We start from the raw sequence: 19,830 nt of genomic DNA on the forward strand, positions 1-19,830 counted from the left end.
TGTAAATATCTTTATTCTGTCAATAAACAGTTAAAAGAGATACTCTCTTATCTGATACTTTCCAGTGTGATTTTCTGGTAGATGAAAAATGCTCAGTTATTAAAAAATGCAAGACTGATTAGTTATTCATTAAATGATTGAACTAATGAATAATTGTTTTCTTTAAAGAACAAAGTTTCAGAATTATGTGGTTTGCTTTGAAGAATCTCCACGGGTCATCCTCATCTTCAAAAAGTACAGAAATAGCTAAACATACACGAAATTTTGCCTGCACTTAAAAGTTTCACCAGCTAATCTACCTTTATTTGTTGTTGTGATTTTAAATTTTTAGACTTTCTACTAGTTTTATTCCTAATTGCAACAGGACATCAGCATTTTGGTTGTAGCCAGAAACACTTGTTTCTGGAGCTTTTTTTAAAATTCTACTCTTTTTTGCAATAAAATTGCAGGGTCCTACAGCACAGTGAAATAGATGGATTCAACAAGAAGGAAATAACCTCAAGATTGTTCTGGAGATACTAAAAAGAAAGTGTGCCAGTATTCTCAATTTCTTTTTAATTTATTGGGGTTTTTTTTTGAGAGCTTTTTTTGGCAGTGGGTTGTTTGTAATTCCTACTAGACTTCCTGATTTTTCACCCCAATTTAGAACTTCATTATCTCTAGGACATCATTTTGCCTCTGCTTGGAGAACTGAAGAAGCACTTCCATACCCTGCAGGACAAGGCTCTGAGAATAAACTCTGCCACATCTTCAAATAATCAGAGCAAACTCCTCCATCACCTCCCCAGTAGCAAGGGCAGTATCTCAGTTCCCAGATTTGCAGCCACAAGTCCCCATCCAGAGGAATTATCATCCAGTTATGAGCCAACCACTGCTACCCACCATCACTAGGCTCAACAGTGATTATTTCTCTCAGCTTATCCCTATTCTTAATTCCACTAATGTTATTCTCACAACTTTTGCAAATTTTTTGTTAATTTATTCATCAAGCATTTATCTTTTCTTCCAAAACAAGGGGTTCCTCCCTCAGTTTTTTTCTTTCTAGAGTTCAACACTAGCACTGGGAAACACAACTAACTAACTTTTAACCTCTGGTTTGAGCCTTGGAACAGACACACTAGAGAAGTTGGAATTTCTGTGCATTTTTAAAATGCAGTTTCTTTAGTTCAAACACTTGGACTTTAAAAATGTTCTTCATCACCTGTATGACATTTTCACTTCTTCAAGAATTATGTGGTCTGCTTAATTCTATTTAAATTTTTTAGATTGCACCAGAGAGATGTTTATATTTTGTTTTGTCCGCTTTCCCTGATTAGTCCCAAAGCAAAGTATTACCACATTGCATTCATTAAAAGTTTACTGAAATACAGAACCTTGACTCATTTTTAAATTAGCTTAGAGAAAACACAGCAGAAAAGTGATTACCAAAATGCAAATTATAATCAGTCTATCAGGTTGCATCAAAAAAATACAGGGATTTTGTCATAATACAACATCTGAACTGAACATTGATTCACAGAGAGGCTGACACTTGTACTGACTACCTGCACAGGTTTGGGCAAATTTTTTACGTGACAGATCAGTTCACCTGATAAGAAGAAAACCCTTGCTATGGTCACAGAGAGGTAAGTAGTGAATATATTTTAAAGATTACTTTAAAGCCAAGTTCATAACATTTATCAGTTTTTCCAAGTTTCAAATTCTTCCCAGTTTTGATCTTGTTGCCATCTTTTTGCATTTCTGACCTGATTAGGATGGTCCCATCCCCCTCAGAGACACCTTTTTTTCCTGCACTGTTAATGACTTTGACAAGTATCTCTTTGTTATTTTTGTTCTTGGTTTTTAAGAAAGCAAATATAATTAACCTCAATGATGTATTTACATTTCTGACAATTTCAGACATGCTTCTACTGGAATCCTAGTTAACTTCTACTGGAGTCATAGTTAACTTTATCCTTTAAAACCTCCATGGGATGATGATATCAGGATATTTTTTTCCAAGAATACCATAAAGCAGACTAATGAGAAGCACTAAACAAACTCCTACAGTTCCTCTTGACATGATGTTCAGTGGGATTTCCTTGTTTAAACCAGCTAAAGGGCCTTGAGGGATCCTTAGAGAGCTAATTCCACCTCATTCCCTCTTTAACCTCTGCTCTGTCTCCTCACAGCATTTCAGAACAACTCAGGACTCTCAAACACTACACAATGCTTGAAAAAGAATTGCAATTTTGGTCATGATCACAGGCTTATTAGCCTGTCCCCTTCTTCCCTGTGCCAGCAGGAGCCCAGAGCAGCCTCCATTCCTGTGTGAGCACCCAGAATATCTATGGGAAAAGGCAACTCAGGGACTGCAAATGAGGAGACATATGGCAGACAGGGTGAGCCACAGGAAGGATATGACTGCTGGAAGTGGGACAGAAAGAGAACATATCTGAACACATACCTAGGTCTGGCATGCAGTTTTAAGCCACAGTTTTGAGCCATATCAACCCCTACAAAACACAGTCCTTGTTTTGAAACCAAGTGATAAATCTATGATTTTTACCTCGTAGCAGATTCAGACAGAGTTAGAACTCTGGACTAATATCCTCTACCTCTTCCTTGAAAAATATGCTCTATTTTTACCAGAAGAAAAGAGAAACTCTTTTTTCTAATATAGAATAAAAATGCATGAAAGTAAGAAAGACCATTTTTCTTAGTGCATGATACACAAATATTCTTGTTATTCCTATAAAATATATTACAGTAAAAAGTATTAAACAGTTATGTAACACTTTTATTTTTCTTAACACAAACAGACACAGGAGTGCAGAAAATGAATTACCATATTAAATTTACAAGGGAACAGCTGTTTAAGATCCTTTTAATATACCTGGGGGTTTTTGTTATTAGTATTATTCTTAGAAGTGGAAAGTCCTTAAGACCTCACAGTTATGTAAAAGCTAGATAACTCTTTTGAAAATAACATGCCTTGGAATTTCCATTAAGTTGGTTTTTTTTGTTGTTGTCTGTTAGCTTGTGATTTTTTTTTTTTTTTTTTAATCAAACACATGTGCAGCAAGATAACCACTCAGTATGGCAGTGTGCTTTCTTTTTGAGCATCTTAAAACTACAATTTTTTAAAATCATCTCTACAATTTTTTAATAACTCACACTCCTAGACTGACTGTTCAGCCCCATACAGACAGCCTCTTCCTACACACATTTTTATGTGGTTCAGTTGAATCAGAAAGATGGAGAAAATATAGTTTAGGCTTATTCAGCCCTCTTGCTTTCATGGAACGGGGAACTTAGTGTCATACTCCAGTGTCTAAGCCTTTCTGATACAGAAATCCTCATTCAAATATAAAAATCCTCTTTCAAGCTCACAGAAACTTTTATTAGGCTTCTAATTTGCATTTTCAAGAGCAGAAGCTATTTTGGTTTAATAGGATAGCACCCCCACCATGGTGTTTACCATAAGTGACACACAAAGAAGGTTTTTTTGCAATAATACAGAAGACCAGTATCTGTTATATTACTTACCTAAAGCTGATGGACAAAATATAAACAATTGGTTGCCTTTACTTAACATGATATAGAATTTATGGTTATACAAGAGCACCGCGTGGTTATAGTGGTATCTATTTCTCAGTTTCCTGTGGTCCAAGTTTACATCCCTCTGGCCATACTGTTTTCATGGAAACACCATAGATAACCAGATTCAAGAAAAATTGTTGAAAATTAAGTAGTTTTGCATACTTGGCAACTATATACTTTGATGGCACAAACAAGTGTCAAACCAATTAATATTTAGATGCCTACAACTGCAGCCATAACTTGTAACAGTCCCTAACTCTCTACCTTATCTCCATTCAACTTTTTAAAATTTTTCCCAAGCAGATAGAGATAAATGGTAGAATTGCTGTCTGATAATGGACAACTTCTGTTGATTTGGAAAAAGGACAAATATTAAATCTCATACAGATCAAGCCACATCCACTCTTATTCCACAGCATGAAAACACACCATTCCTACAAGAGCAGTCTTTTACTTCCCTGTAATTTTTCATTCATCTGAAAGAAATAAATTAAGACCAAAAAGAGGCCAATATTGTCATGATCTCATTCCATTCTACTACTCTCAGGACTAGGCTCAGGGCTCCCTGATACAATTCAGATTAAATAAGATTGTTCAACTTAATTTTGATTTAATTTGCTCTCATTTGTAAAACTCTTCAAGGTGTTAGATAAATACCCCTGGCTGGCTGAGAAGATGCCACAGGTCTGAACAAGGCATGCAGGCAGGCTGGAGATGTACATATGCAGTTCTAATTTTACATACAGTGCAGGTCCAAATCTAACAGAAACAATCATGGTCCTACTAATTTAAAGGGAGTCCTGAAAGCAGCCGGCAGTCATAGATCCATTCCAAAACACTAAAAAGGCTTAAGAGGGATCAGATAACAGGGATTTAAACATCTCTATGGCAGTAATAAGTGCAAGTTAGCTACTTGCTTGCTTTATATAGGAAAAGCAGGTGAATCTGTATACCAGCAGGCACATATGTAACTTGGCCTACTTTCCCCTCATCCCTCAAAGAATATTCATTCTGCCAAAGAGGCATCATCACTTAAACCTGAATTTTGCCTCTTCTGAAAGCACAGATTTTATTTCATAAAGAGAATCCAAAATAATAGAAATGTTGAAGTGCCCAGGAACTTTAATTATAAAGGTTATGCACAAACTATACACAAATCTCTTAACACCAAATTCACTGTTATAATCCTTTATGTATTTCAGGAGAGACATTCTGGGTAAAGGTTCTGCAGGCCTACAAAGACAAAGACGGCTTTTAAACTTCATTGAATAGAAACTGCTGCAATATTGGTCCCCTTAAGACAGGTCAGAGTGACTAAGCTGAGACAGCCACAGTAAGAGTTGGGGTTATTGTGATGCTTCAGTAACATTTAAAAAATAGTTAAGGAGAACAAAACTGCTAAAACTTCTAATGGGACACGGCTGAAATAATGGTAAGTGAGGGAAATATAGGTTATCTGAGTTGTCTGTAAGACTGTAGAATAACTCTCAGTGATACATTGCATAGAACTCATGTTGATTTCCTTTGTTTTTAACATGTCAATATTGGGAATTTTATTCAAAATATGCTATGTGGATGGAAAACCCAAAAACCAAGTCTTATTAGTATGTCACCTAATATCCCTTTTTCCATGATCACAAGTCCTAGATGAATTAATACATAGCACCCTTTTAGCCCCCACCTACAGGAATATACTTTTTAGAAAGATTATTTGTGTTTACAGACTGTAAATGGCTACAACAGCCAAGAAAACTGACAAGCTGCAACTCTTTGGTGGGTTGTTGCTGATTGCAGTTAAGCACTTCCTTTACTTAACTACTTCATTTTTACCATTCTCAGTATTGTGTTAAATCTAACCCATGGGGAATTCACATGGCTGAACTAGCATTGATCCAAAACTCCAGTATCTGGTATTGAACACTATACCAGAGACTATCCCATCTTTCTTTTACTACAACAGCAAAACCCAGCAGCAGTTTGGACAAGCTCTGGGGGAGGAAAGGGAATCCCATACCAAAATACATAGGCATATTCCCAATTTTATTAGTCAGGGTTCCATATGGCCATGTACACTTCAAGGTTTCCTTGCTCAGAAACAACACAATCCCTCACTTTCTAATTTTATTCAAACGTGAACTCCATTTTAACATTAAAGGAAAAAAAGAACAAGACAAAGTATTTTTAAGTGACAGTCCTGTTTTGGTACAGCACCACAGCATTCATTGTTTTCTGTGGTTCACACGACATTGTCTTATTACCAATATCATTGCCTGACACTCCAGTAAATGATGTAGATAGGCCTTTTGTTGCTTTTAAACATGAGTCCTTTTTAATAATTTTATTTTAGATGCTTCATGGAAAAAAGTCATATCACTGACATAAACACAGCAATTTTCATGGAGTCGTTTCATCTAGTAATAGAACTCTGAAAAGTAGTCATGACTCAAGTAGCTCTTTCTTATAATTTATGTAGGTTTTCACTAATTGACAGAATGAGGAATTGGTAATTAATTTTTTAAAGATTGAACAGAGAGCGAAGAAAACTTAATGAAATAATTTAGGACTCATCATGGCAACGCTGTAGCTCTCAACTAGGAAGCAGAAATAATGTACATGATTCCAGGCCTGAGGGGATGAGCTTTATTAGCAATTGTTTGTTTCACTACCAGGTGTCCACATTCCTGCAGTTTTTTTAGAGTCCTTAAAGTTCCTGCTGATTTAAAAGGCAGGGAATAAAATACAGGGCAGATCAAGTAGCATGGAGGGACAGAACATTCAGTGATATTCAAGGCAAATTTGGTGGAGTCCAAGAATGTCATGAGTGGACATGTGTACCACAAATGGTCCCACCATAGGAGCATGAAGACAGCAGCTGTCTGCTGTAGAGACAAATATTCTCATTGCACAGATTTGGCTGGGTTGCAACTACTCAGTTAGTCTGAGTGGAGGAGAAAAAAAATTAATTTTAACTAGCGTTTCGTCTTTGCCTCTCTCTTTTCATCTCTCAAGCTTCACAACTTTTAAGTTCTGTCCTCACTCCCAAGCTGTCAGTGATATATTATAAAATGAATAGCTTGAAGTGTTTGGCTACCTGGGGCCATAAACCCAGCAGGTCAGCAACAGAAGCTGTTGGGGGACTTTCTATGGCTTTTGCTGGAATTAAAACAGAACAATCAGGAGGAAAGCGTCATGGGTACAGCAATAACTTATTAGTTCTAACACGCATATCCCTGCAGATCACAGCGACCTCAATCTGCTTAAAAAATGGCTTCCTTGGGCTAGCCAATCTTTCTATTAAATAGGTTGGTCTTCCCTGGAGCCAAGACCTGCCTCCTTCTGCATGGCTTATTATAACAGCACAGGCAGTATTTTTTGCTCTGACAATTTTCAAATAAAAATCAGTCCTATAAAGGCTGAGATTGTTTATTTTTCCTTAGGGCATTCAGTTGTTCTGATTAGGGACAGAGCAGAAGAAAAGTTGGATATTAAAACAGCAAAGCTGTTGTGAACCTGAGGTGTTAGTTTTAGTCTAATTAACAGTGGAAGGCACATAAATGAAATTAAATCATACAGCACTTAAGATATGCAGACAAGGATACACTATGTGACCTGCCAGTAAAGATCACTGTGATAAAGGCAAAGGTAGTAGGAAAAACATCCTTCTCAGCTCCAGAATAGCAAAATGGGGGGGGGAAGTAGTCTATTATAATTTTTGATGGTGCTATCCAACATACTAACTATGCAGCTTTATTCAAAAGACACATTTTAGGATACGTGAAATTTATAAGTTGCTAGCAAAACTAAAGATGGTCTGTAAACATCCCATAAAACTCACCATATTCCATAGTTACAGAAACACCAAAATGATTGAATGCATCAAACAAAATACACATTCACTCCAATTCATACTTACGTTTTTTCTTATGGCTTCTGAACTGTAAAAAAAACCCAAAATCTCAGATTACTCACATATCACAAATTGTGGGGATGTTTCTTCCCAGACCATGAAGGTACAAGCTATCACATTCACACCATATCACCTGAAGGTCATAGTTAAAACTTTAGGCAGCCTTTGCAGCCATTAAATGGAAACTCCAAGCTTCTTTCCCAAACTTGGATCACCTCATAGCTGTGCTTACATGATCTTGACTTCAAAAACCTTCTTCCAGTCACAAGAGCCTCCAGTTGCTTTTTATTACCTCAACGGGTCAGCAACAGCACCTTGTTCTATGAGTCAGTGATAATCACCTTGCATGTGAATGCAGAGTTCAAGCACCTGAGAGCAGAATGTCTAGGGAGGAGCCCTCTGTCCCTGGGAAGAGCCTGCAAGTCTATCCTGCCACTAGCAAATGTATTTTATCAGGTTTCATATTAGATCCTAATATTTTAGGCTTGATTAGGTAAATGTCAGAATGTCATTCTCCTGTTTATGAATTATTCAGAGTAATTTACAGTAAAGCTGTGTTATTGGCACCGCTGTGACCTGAAAGTATTTTGGTTTTTGAAAGATTGTAGGTGAATTTGCCTCTCTTTGGATGAATGTTTCTGTGGTTTTCATAAACATCACTTTTCACATTTCATGAAAATGCTAAATAGTACAGACAGCAAACAAGCCTGTTTTGTACTGGTGGTGTACATAAAACTGTACATGAATTACTAAACAAGGTGATTTTTAGAACTGGATAACCAAAGCTCATCCAAAAAGACATGCAAAATCAGAAGGTTATTTTGGCTTTGGTTTATTTGTGATCTTTTTGTTGCTCTCTGGGAAATAGATATGTTTGTCTTTAAGAACAACTTTATGCAAGGCATCAATATGCATCCAGGAGTTAATTGAATGCTTTAAAATGCTTCACCTTTGCTAATCCCTAGCACTGTTTGTAATTGCCGTGACTAATCCCAGCCTGTCGCTTGGGATTATTTCTGCTTCCTAACAGAGTGAATCCTGAGCATTCAAAGCATATTCTCAACTCATTGGATATTACTATTAGCAAAATTATTTGGCTCTATAATTGACCCAGGCTCCCAAACTCAGAGAAGCTTTTGGTTTTTTGATTTCAGGAGCCAAGCTTTGGATCATATTAACAGCTGGGCTTAAAAGCATGATTTGGGGTGGGGGGAGGAAAGGGACAGAGGGGAAAACAACACAGAAAGAGCAGTGGATGCATCTTTCATGAGCCTGCTCCACAGGACTCCAAGACAATCCAAAATATCAGAAGCCAAACACTTTTTCCATACTATTACAGAAAAATTCAGGTACAGGAGGAGGAGGGTTGGGGAACTTTCCTTGGAGTCCAAAAACACACCCTTAGCACATAATTAAAGAAGATTCTTTTCCTGGCAGAAAACTCAGCACCAAACCAATTGAGACCAACTTCAAATCACACATGAGCAAAGGAAAAACATCTAGAACATTTCCAGCCAGCTGTGTGAAATGGTAAAGCAAAGAGCTCTGAAATGAACAGGCAGCTGTCACCTTAGCTGTTTTCAAGTACAAGCTGATAGCCCACCACAAAGCAAAGCACTGTAGACTTTTTTTTTTTGCCTTTTTAATAGACTTTCTTTTCCATGATTAGTTGCAATTAACAGACTGAAACACTAAAACAATCTATCAGGCTAAGCAACAAAATAAAGATTAATAGACCAGTCTGTTCCTCTATTTTTTTTTTTTGTCTTAACCTTTTCTCCTAGCATTTCAGAAATATGTGTTTCTGGAATGTTAAATCAATTCTAGTTATTCCTAGAAATAAAGAAATTCTTATCCATGTTATAGAACTTTCCATATTGCTTTATATCCCTTAAAAAAGGTCAAACAAATAAACTAGCACATAAAACCCCTGAAAACAATCAGCAACCCTACAAAAATAGTTTAGGACCACAGCAAAAACCACCACAGATGCTGCATATTCATATCCAGTTTATGTCTGTAATTCCAGACACACTACTACTGCTGCTGGAACTCATTCTGGATCAAGAAAGCAGTTTTATGTCAAACCCTGCTATTTCAATAAAAGGTATGATTAAAAACATCCATATTTTTAGTTAAGGACTGTTTTGAAAAGCTGGTTCCAGTAATATGTCTGTTTATGCATGTATATGAATTTCTGCAGATTTAATGAAATTAAGAAAAATAGTTTTAAACTGGAAAAAAACTCCCACACCATTAATGAAGGAGCTTCACTAACAATAAATAAAGAACAATGGCTTGAAAAATTTGAAGACAAAACCTAAGAGATCCAATTTGATCTGAAGTGCTTCCTGTTATTTGGGCAGGGAACAAGGGGAGACAGAAATGCAGAGTGACAGCTCTGAGTCATCTTCACTGTGGTTCAGAGACAAAGCCATGCATCTGGCAAGCAAGGAAGAAAGGAATTTTACAAGGGTGGCAGAGAAACCACGAAGCAATGTGAAAACAGCAGACACACATAATTTAATAACCCCATATTACTAAATAATTGAACCCCACGCTGTACCTAGGAGTCTCCTTCATTTTACCACAAAAGTGCCACAGTTTCAGTGCAGAGGAGGAGCTGAAGGACAGCTGCAAACACGACAGATGATGATGCCTGTGGTGTTCATCCCTGCTGTGCTACCCCAGCACTCTTGTTTCCAACTCAGGCAGTTTGGGGATGCACAGTAACACTGTGGGGACAGAATGGTGTGGACAGACCCACAGAGTCCTCCTGACCTCCAGACCTGCAAAGAAAAGTAAGGAAAGTGGGAGAGGGAGCTGCCATCCTCAGGCAGCTCTTCTGCAGAAAACAGGGGTGGTGGAAGCCAGACAAAAAAATCCAAGGCGTGGGTGACAACCTGACTCCATCATTAGGTGGCGCCTGATGCTTTGGGGGAAGAAAATTTAGTTCTTTAGGAAATAAATGTATTGGGAACAAATGAGAAGCTTCCAAGGATTGTTCTGCATGCCTGGTTTTGTAAAACTGGGGTTCAGCTCTTTGTCTGTAAGTGGGAACAACAAGTACCTAGTAATTTTTTCAATATACTGTCATGAATCTGAAGGAGGATAGGACTGACCTGTCAGACCTTTTTTTGTGTGAGGAATGAAACAGGAAGGCATTGCTACATTTCTGTAAGGAGACTGATTGATTTTACACCTGTTACATCCTGAATTTAACGTTGGCAGGCTTAGTTATTGCAGTGACAGTGAATAGAACTTGCTCAGAGCAGCTCTTAATACGTGGCAGGAAATGTATACAGTAAATCAAGCACTCCAGCTTGACAAAAGAACAGTTGGGAACCTACAGCCTTTCCATACAAATGAACAAGAAAAAGAAATTTATCAACGGGAGAGAAATATTCATCTTTGGAAGAGAGCAAATGAACTAGCCCACACAGTATGAACTTGATGAAAATTCTTATTTAGGGTCAGCCTAAACACAGAATAATTTAGATGTGTTTTGGTAAGTGAAGGTTATTCTCCTGATACTTAGTCGTAGGTGTTTGCCTGAGTCATGCTAAATCCTCTCTCTCCTAGGACACATCATATGGTAAAATCTACTTCACTACAAGAAAAACCAATCTCTGTCTGTCTCAGTCTGGGGAGCTTTTTAGAGTTACAAGCTTCAGAAGGCACCTACTTTTGCCTCAGGGTTTCACAGTATTCAGTTTTGCCTGGGCCTGGAAAAATACTCCTGTGAACTGTACCATCAAAATATCTCAGCTTTGAGTGCTGAAAATTAATCACCTGGCTAAGTACTTGACTAGGTTCAAGTTTTGTGTTTACTGTAAGTATTTGAAGTCATTAAAAAACACAGCATGAATGAAAAACAAATATATATGAAGTTCTGTAGAGAGTTCAGTTCCATGAAAATGTAAATGCTCAGTGCACAGATAAGATGATTAAAAATGGAAAAAGACAGCTTGAGCATAAAAATATATGGTAACTACACAGCAGTAACTAACAATGTTGCATCCATTTTACAGAACATTTAAATCAGCAAAAAGCCAAGCTACATTATTTAAATGAGTCTTTATCAAAAAACGTATCTCGAAATTTCTGTGGAAGAATAATATCAGCTGGGGTATACTTTAAAGATGGTAATTGGACTTTATCCTAGAAAAGGCTAAATAAATTGAAATATGTTTTATATCATTATGCATATTCTTTTGTGATAAAAATAGTTTTATATTTTGTAGCAGTTCAAAAAACTGTGCAACAAGGGAATAATAATAAAGGAAAAGAAGCAATCAAAATGAGAAAGGGGGAGATTTCTTGTATCCCTCTGCAAAAGAAGAAACAAATTACTTCTGTGAATAATTTCAAAGACTTGAATAAGCTGCATGCATCTCCCAGATGGCTCTCGGAAAGAAAAATTAAAGAGTTGCCTGAAACACTTGTAGAAAACATATAAGACTTCTTCTTTTTTTAAATCTCAAATGTAAAAATGTGCAAACTACAATATTTACTGACACAGTTTTATCAGATAACCTTCTAAGAGTATCCTATAATAGCATAATATCAAAAGCCTATAGTCCATGAAATTTCTTCAGTAAACTGAAGATCCTTTCCAACACATATATTCCTTCACAGAGTGTTCAAGAAAAGTTTCTTACAGGTTTTTAAGGATTTTGAACAGGGCAAGATTCAATACCTGTAAACCAGATATAATCTACCTTCACTCATTTCAAAATCACAAAAATGGTGAGTTTCACTGCTGTATGACAGTGATACTGTCTTGCAAGAGAGCAAAAATTTTTCTTTCATATGTTGAACGTACACAAGCAAATGAAGAACCTAATCTCAGAAGTGTTTAAAATCATATTAACCACACGTTTTTTAATTTCAGAGTTTATAACTCAAAAGAAAGATAAAACATATATATGATATTTTACAGACATATATTTAGATTATTTAGAAATGTTTCATTAGGCACTTAGAAGTACATTTTATATGCAGACACACAGACACTTTGCCTCTTCCACATATTCTTTGCATGTTGTCTTTGGCTGAGAGAGGCAACAGCTTTTTAATTTTGCTATGTTATTTTGAATTTAAAAGTTATTTCATTGTAGAAAATAGTCTTCTCAAAGGCCACAGGAGCAGGATTTCTGTCTTCAGTCTGGACTGGAAGTCACTTCTAAAATTGTTTGTGAGCAGATGATCAGTTCAAGCAGAAGGCAGGCTGCTATGGATTGTACTAGGATGAGACCAAAGCTGACATTTAAGGACTTGAAACATTTATTAGGAGTGGAAGTTGATTTTTTTTTTAATGTGATCCAAGGTATCTGGGTCACCTGGAGGCAGGAGAGGGCAGGAAGGCACAGTCTGAACACCAGTCATGGGGAAAGACACAGAGTGGCACCAGGGAGGCTGACAGAACTGCCAGTCATTGAGTTGGGGCAGATTCTCATTCTAGAACTTCTTGTATTCTTGTTATGCCAGCAGAAGAGGCCTTTTGTCTTTGCTCATACATGGTCTTAAGAATCCAAAATCAAGAATCTGCTTCCCAAACATTCCTAAAACTACAGCTTGAGCAGCATAACTTTACTTTCCCATGAGCCTTTCCTTTTTTTCTCTCCTTTCCTTTCTTTTCCTCTAAACATAAACACGAAAGCCCCAAAGCATTCATATAAATAGCACACAAAAAAATGCACCTGGGTGCTCATTCATTACTCACCCTGTGTCTCATTTTCTCACCTCAATAGCAGATAGGATAGTTACTTAGAAATCAGCCTGTGCTGTCTTTTTTTGGAGCCCTCTGAGATGTGTGCACCCATACACAAAGGAATGGCAGAGCTGCTGAATATTTGCTTTTCCACTATTTATAGCTCTATCAAAAGTTGTGCTAAATGAATTGCTGAGTGCTACCCCCACGAGGATGCTTTTTTTGCAGTTATCCTGGTCTTGAACGTTCCCATGCCAGCAGGAGAGAGAAGCAGTGTTTCTTGTGGGGAAACCAACACTTTTTCTTTATCAAAATGTCCATTTTTACAGGACGTACAATATGCCACTAGGTTACTCGAGGGGTTAATAAACCTCAGAATCACTTGCCTTGTCTACAGTGAAGTGGCATAATGACTTCACTGCTGCATTTTTTCCTGTAAAGAGGGACATTAGAAAACACACTGGAGAGAAATGAATACATGCCCTAAGCCCCTAACCAGCACTTACAGTGTACCTGAGAGCACATTAGGAAAATAAAGAAGAATCTTCAATTTACTGATTTAAAATTATTTTTTTCCCCTTTTCTCTATGGACTTCACAACTCAGTCTTGAGGAGCTTAAATTATATTTTACGTGCAAGGCTTAAAACCTAATTTTCCATATTCCTATCAGCCAGCAGATAAAGTCTACAGCACAGTGGTTGATAGCAGTTTCCAAGGGCAATACCTATGCCCAAAGCTTTCAAAAGCTATAACATGGAGGATACAATAGAGAAGGTGATACACATCAGGCTACCTGTCCCTGGACCCTTTTCTTTCAGCTCCAGGCTAGCTATGTATCTGACTCATCTGCAATCCTCTCATCCCCTCGAGAGTGTCACAGGCACTAACATATATGGATTGCTGCAGCTTCCTTTCTGTGCCAGTGCCACAGTTATCTCAGTTCAGGGACTCTGAAAGAATCACAGAGGGGACAGATAACTATATTTAAGCCTTAAGAATTGCCATCTTTGTGAAGGGCTAGCCTCACTTTCCCATCAGAGATAAAAGGGACACGGCAACCTCTTCTGAGACAAACAAAATTGCAAGGACCGTAAGGTAAAAGCTAGAAGAGCACAAAAAAATGTACAGAGATGTCTTATAAAAGCACAAAAGCACAGATAAGTTCCTGAAGCTGGCAGCTCTGGTTCAATGGAGCTGTGCCAGCCTACTCCAGCTGAGCATCAGGCCTGCACTCTTCGCAAACAGAAATAAACATTTTATTAAATCAAACCTTCTCCTTGCTGTGCTTTTACATCTAAGAACTTTTCCCAGCAGGCAACACCATGCTAATGCTGCATAAAGTATTTTAGAGACAACTTCCTGGGTACTTTTTGCCTGGGAGGAGGATCTCCTCTCCCTGCTCTCTGATCACTCTGAGCACCTGGTGCCGCTGCAACAAGGACCTCATGCTTTATATTCCTCTGCTTCCTGGGGTCTTATTTGTGTTACCTCCATCACTGGTGTGAGCCTTAACCATCTTTCCAACAGTAAACAAAGGGCTTGGGGTTTTTTAAATAGCATTAAAATTAATGCTGTGAAAATTAAATTCCTATTTCCACCTTTGGAGTAGCACCCTGCCAACAAACCACCGAGCTGATGTTTTTCAGCTTTCAGGGTGGCCAACCTCTTTCTGAAGTTTAGTTTCCAGCCCATATACAATCTGTCATACTTTGATCCATCACAAAAAGTGTGACAGCACAACGAGGCATCCCTCTACCTCTCAGCTGTAATTGCTCAGAGTTTTGCTTAATCAGGAAATCCTCAGTACCTGTCAGGCCAAAGTCAGGGCAGGATGCTGTGACAAGGGTCATCTGTTTCTCTCTGACTGCTTGATATTAGCACAGCAGACAGTCTCAGATTACTGGATGTGCTGCATTGGCAGAGAGATAATAAAGCTTGCTATAGACTCTGGAATTCCCTTTGGGTTTCGAGTAACAGGCTTGCCAAAAGTGGTTCACCTTATTTTTAAATATTTTATAGCTGCATAAAAAGTGCCAGATGCTGTTCAGAAACTGGACTTAGAGCTAACCACTCAATCAGCAGAAAAAGGAAATTGAAACAACTTTTATTTAGCAGCTGCCAATATAAAGGAAAAGGCCCAAACAAAATATCTATGAACATGATACAATTTGAAGATAAAGTGATGCACTCAGGACATTTTCCATTCAATTTGAGATGGCAGGTATTGTATTTTACACACCACAGACTTATTTTCTAGTCAAGACAGCTTTTTCCTTGTGTCACTGGAATAAATGCTTGACCACCTGTTCTCAAAATTGAAATGTTTCATTAAAGAAACAGTCTCATTATCTGTTGTGCACAAGATATGCCACATTAGAGGTAAACTTGGAAGAAGAAGATAATGTGAAGAGAGACAGTAAAATAATTAGTGGCAAAGTGACGACAGTAAATTTAATGTTTCTGGATTTTGCTAAGCATTTGATATGGTGCCCCACAAAAATTTACTTGAAAGAAATTAATTCAGTGTTAGCTCGGTAAAAAAGCTTTGTCACAATAATGAAAACCTGTCTAAATTGTTCTAAGACGTGTAGAATAAGTAAAATAAATAAGAACCCATTGACTGAGATGGAGGACAGAGGTTTTTGGGGTACTACAGGTGTAGTGTTTGATTTCATGCATTGATAGATATTGGGAAAATTAAAGAATTTAGTCTTCAATTCTGAAAGACATTGCACTGCAACAACATTATTGGGGAAGCATGACAAGAGGGTGACTCTAAACATCTAGTTGAAAGAACGCTAAAATTTAATTTCAAAACCATGCATGGTTTTGATGGTTATGTGAATGACAACACTAAATGCAATTTTTCAGGTGGTAACATGGCTAGAACAATTTCACCTGAGCTAGAGATGGTAGGATAGGTATGGTATAGAACAGGAATACTGGCAGTTAGATATGGGGGGGGAAAAACAACAACAAAAAAAAAATCACTAATTTCTGAGGAAAGTCAAGTTACCAAAGCCCAGCAAGGAGAGAGGAGGGGGAGGACGAGGAATGGGTAATGGTCTGAGGGAGCTTAGACATCATAAAACTCACTGAAATGAAATTAATAAGACTAGATAAAACTATTCAAAAAATTATAGCCACACAGATATATAATGAAAAGGAGAAGTTACACCATTTGCAATGAGACATATTCCCTTGTCAAAAAAACAAAAAAAAAAGGCAATACAATAAAAGCTTTATTCTAAGAAATTCCTATTCTGAACAGATTTGTACAGAGAAAGCACAGAAGCCAGTGGAGTTATTATAGTTTTGCTGGGACTCAATCCAACAGGTAAGGAATTGCAATATTGTTTTGGTAGCTACAGTTCAACCGGGGAGAACCAGGGAGAAACTCAGAGCATTTAAGAATCCACAGGAAATATAAAGAACAAACTGCAATAACTTCTGTAGTTTATTTCCAACTCCCAAAGAGCATATAACTGTTGAATAAGAATCTAAACTATTTTTAAACCACCAGCTAACTGAAATGGAGAAGTCTCATCCAAAAGACTTTCCAAATGAAAAAGAAGTTTGTTTTGACTGATTGATAAAGTGTGGATCAAACAGTGATTGACTCCTTATATGTTGAAGAGAGGTTCTAGATATCATCTAAGTTTCACTGACTATCATTCAATGAGAGAAATCTGAAATATATACAAAAAATAGTCATAACCTTAACTATACTTAGTTAAAGCTCTAGCAATCACTAGTTGTGAGAGGGGCACAACTCTAGTGATGTCTAAACGGATTAAATAACAGCTTCTGTATGAGACATACACTGCAATATATCCTGTGGCAAGGCCAGGATAGAAATACTGACCCTGTTTTTCATAAATTTACAGGCACTTATGGATTCTTATACCAGGTATGTATATTGGTGTGCCTAAAAGTCAACACAACTTAAGAATATCCCTTGATTATCCAGCTATAAAGCTATTTGTCAATTTGTTAATATTGAAAAAATGGCTGGAAATATATCTGCAGTTGAGGAATATATATGCAGCTACTGACCAGACCTCAATCCCTAACATTGGAAGGTACCTAGTGCAATGGATGGATAACATCCTACAAAGGTATGGTAGTCCCCAGAAAATATACATACAGAGTAGGCATGAGTGAGACATAAAAGTGCTTAGTAAATGTTGGCTTTAAAAAAAAAAAAAAAAAAGAAATGAAATTCCCATCTTTTATCGTTGTTCAGGTGGCTGCCTGGGCACATTAGGAGCCTAAACCAGAGCTAAAGCTCTCCATCTGTTTTGAACATCTCATCATGGCACTGCTAGACATGTCATTGCCAGAAGAAGTGTCACAATAAAATGCAAGTCTCAAAAAAATTATAAAAATTTACTAATGCAGGGGAAATTAAGTTTGTTTTCTGTTTGCTTTGTTGTTTTTTTTTTTTTTCTTTGTTTGTTGGTTTGGTTTTGGGGTTTTTTTTCCTTACTATTCCTGTCTTTCCTGTTCATTCCCACTTGGCAGCTGGGCCCATTTGTTCCTTCATATGTACCCCCACACCCCCACCCCAGTACTTGCATTGGGAAGGTTCATGTCAGTATCTGAGGCCTCAACTTTGAGCAAATTTTATTTTGGTAAATGAAAAAAGGTGCTTTCTGTAGTCTTTCCTCTCAGGAAGAAAACTCAGCAGAGATCTAATGCCAGTACACCAGGGCAACTTTACAGTGATATTATTTAAGAGATCAAAAGCTAATAACCTCTCTAGCTTGGCAAGAGCTTCCAAATGATTGCCTTCTAGACAATTTATCCAGAGAGCTGCTGGTACATTGTCCTGGTGGAGAAGAAACCAGCAGTTGGTCTTTGCAGCAAAGAAAGCCTTTTAAGCTCCTACCAGCAATCTTGTACAGAAGAAATGATTAAGGAAAAGTCACCCCCAGGCACAAAAAAAAAATCCTCACAATAAACCAGATGGGATAAAATTAGAATCTGTTATCAAGTCTGAAAAGCTCAATGCTAATTCTGTAACTGCAGTGCTGAGAAGTGCTGTAGAAGGAATTAATACTGCTGCTTTGAATCAAAAATGGTCAAGGAGTAGACCATTTGGAAATGCAGAGGTTTAAGAAAATGAGTCTCTCCATAAAATGAAACAAACTGCAGCATTCCACCTGATGTAAAAAGCAACTCATCTAATATATATCAATATTAAACAAATAAAATGGAATGAGTCCAGAGAAGATTCAAGCAGTGGCTTCTGTCACTTAATCTTCTGCCTTGCAGCAGTTCCAGGACAAGATCCTGCATTTCAAGCTACACCTCTCAAAAGCAAATCCAATATTATGGGCACAGTCATTGCCAGAGTTTAGGGTGTTAAATGATGGATTACACACATTACACAGACAGAGTGGGATGCAGCAGTCGGATTTGCATGAACATTTGCAAAAAGGATTGTGGATGTGGCTGATGGTGCCTCCTGCATGTGCCTGGGCAGACACTGCTCTCCAGACTCTCCTGATACAGTGTTGCCTTGGGAATTTGCAAAGCCCAGGCGTTTTGCTCTGCAGGACTAAATGCAACCATGCCCAGGAGCCAGAGTTTCAATCTGCACCAAGTGAAGGTGCTCTGCTCAAAAACCAACTCAGCTGAAAAGAGTGATCTCCTCTTGATGTCTCACTAAAGCCAGACAATTTGAGGTATTGCAGTGCTTCATGAGCAAAACATCTTAAAATTACCTAAATCTCTTCTGAGATCTCACGAGTTTAGGTATCTTTCTGCATCCAAGTTCAAATTGTAATGCAATCTGCAACTACAACAATTTCCAGATAACCACACTGCTTATAAGATTTTCTATTACTTTTTTTTGGTTGGTTGGTGGCTTTTTTCCCCTTTTCTTTCCCCTTTGCTTTTTTCCCAGGATGCCTTGTAGGATTTGGTGGGTTTTTTTACTGTATAGTTTATTCAGACTTGGAAATGGTAATTTGACAGCAAGGTATTTCGGCTGACATTATTCCGAGTTCTACTCTGCTGCCATTGATGGAATTTAACAGGGCATGACCTGGCCCTATGGCTCTAGTCCATCAAAACACAAACTATGTATGTTGTTCGAAATAAAAAGTCAGTTGTTTGGTGGTAGGTTTTGAGGCAGAGAAAAAATAATCTCACAAAGATCAATATACTGTGAAACATCTCTATAGAGAAAGATATTTTTCTCTCCCACTTGATGCAAGTATAGTCATTATCCATCTGAGACTATTCCACTGAGTCATATTCTACTGAGACTATTTATTTTTTCATGTATCTATCTACCTCATGAGTTATATTTTTGTTTCAAAGTTAGTAGAAGAGGTAAAATCCTGTCATCTCAGACACTGCTCTTGGCTGAAGTTGCAGATCTAAAAAAACCCACAAAAACCAAAATCCTGCTTACAGGATAGAGGTGACCTGGGTCTCATGCCTAAAGATACCTGCTTAATCTTTTGGAACATCCTGTGGAAAAGATCAATTTTCAATTGACAGGAACATTCAGTGTTGCAAACCTCCCTGCTGGGATACAAAACCGAGGTCATTTATTAAAAGGAATATAATGAATGGCAGGGATGATCCTTGCAGCTCTATGGATACGTACCAAAA

At 37.6% G+C, this 19,830-nt stretch overlaps 1 long non-coding RNA gene across 1 annotated transcript in view; it reads right to left on the bottom strand.

Annotated features, from left to right (window-relative positions):
* Nucleotides 1–19,737, bottom strand: part of LOC146445512 (uncharacterized) — a 30,180-nt gene extending 10,443 nt beyond the window's left edge. Inside the window, exon 1 of the long non-coding RNA XR_014852458.1 lies at nt 19,628–19,737. This is a non-coding gene — a long non-coding RNA (uncharacterized LOC146445512). The remainder of the gene's footprint in view (nt 1–19,627) is intronic.
* Nucleotides 19,738–19,830: the final 93 nt, after the last annotated feature.

The sequence above is a fragment of the Lichenostomus cassidix genome, chromosome 1 (genome assembly GCF_008360975.1).
Source record: "Lichenostomus cassidix isolate B80296 chromosome 1, HeHo_3.0, whole genome shotgun sequence".
NCBI lineage: Eukaryota > Metazoa > Chordata > Aves > Passeriformes > Meliphagidae > Lichenostomus > Lichenostomus cassidix.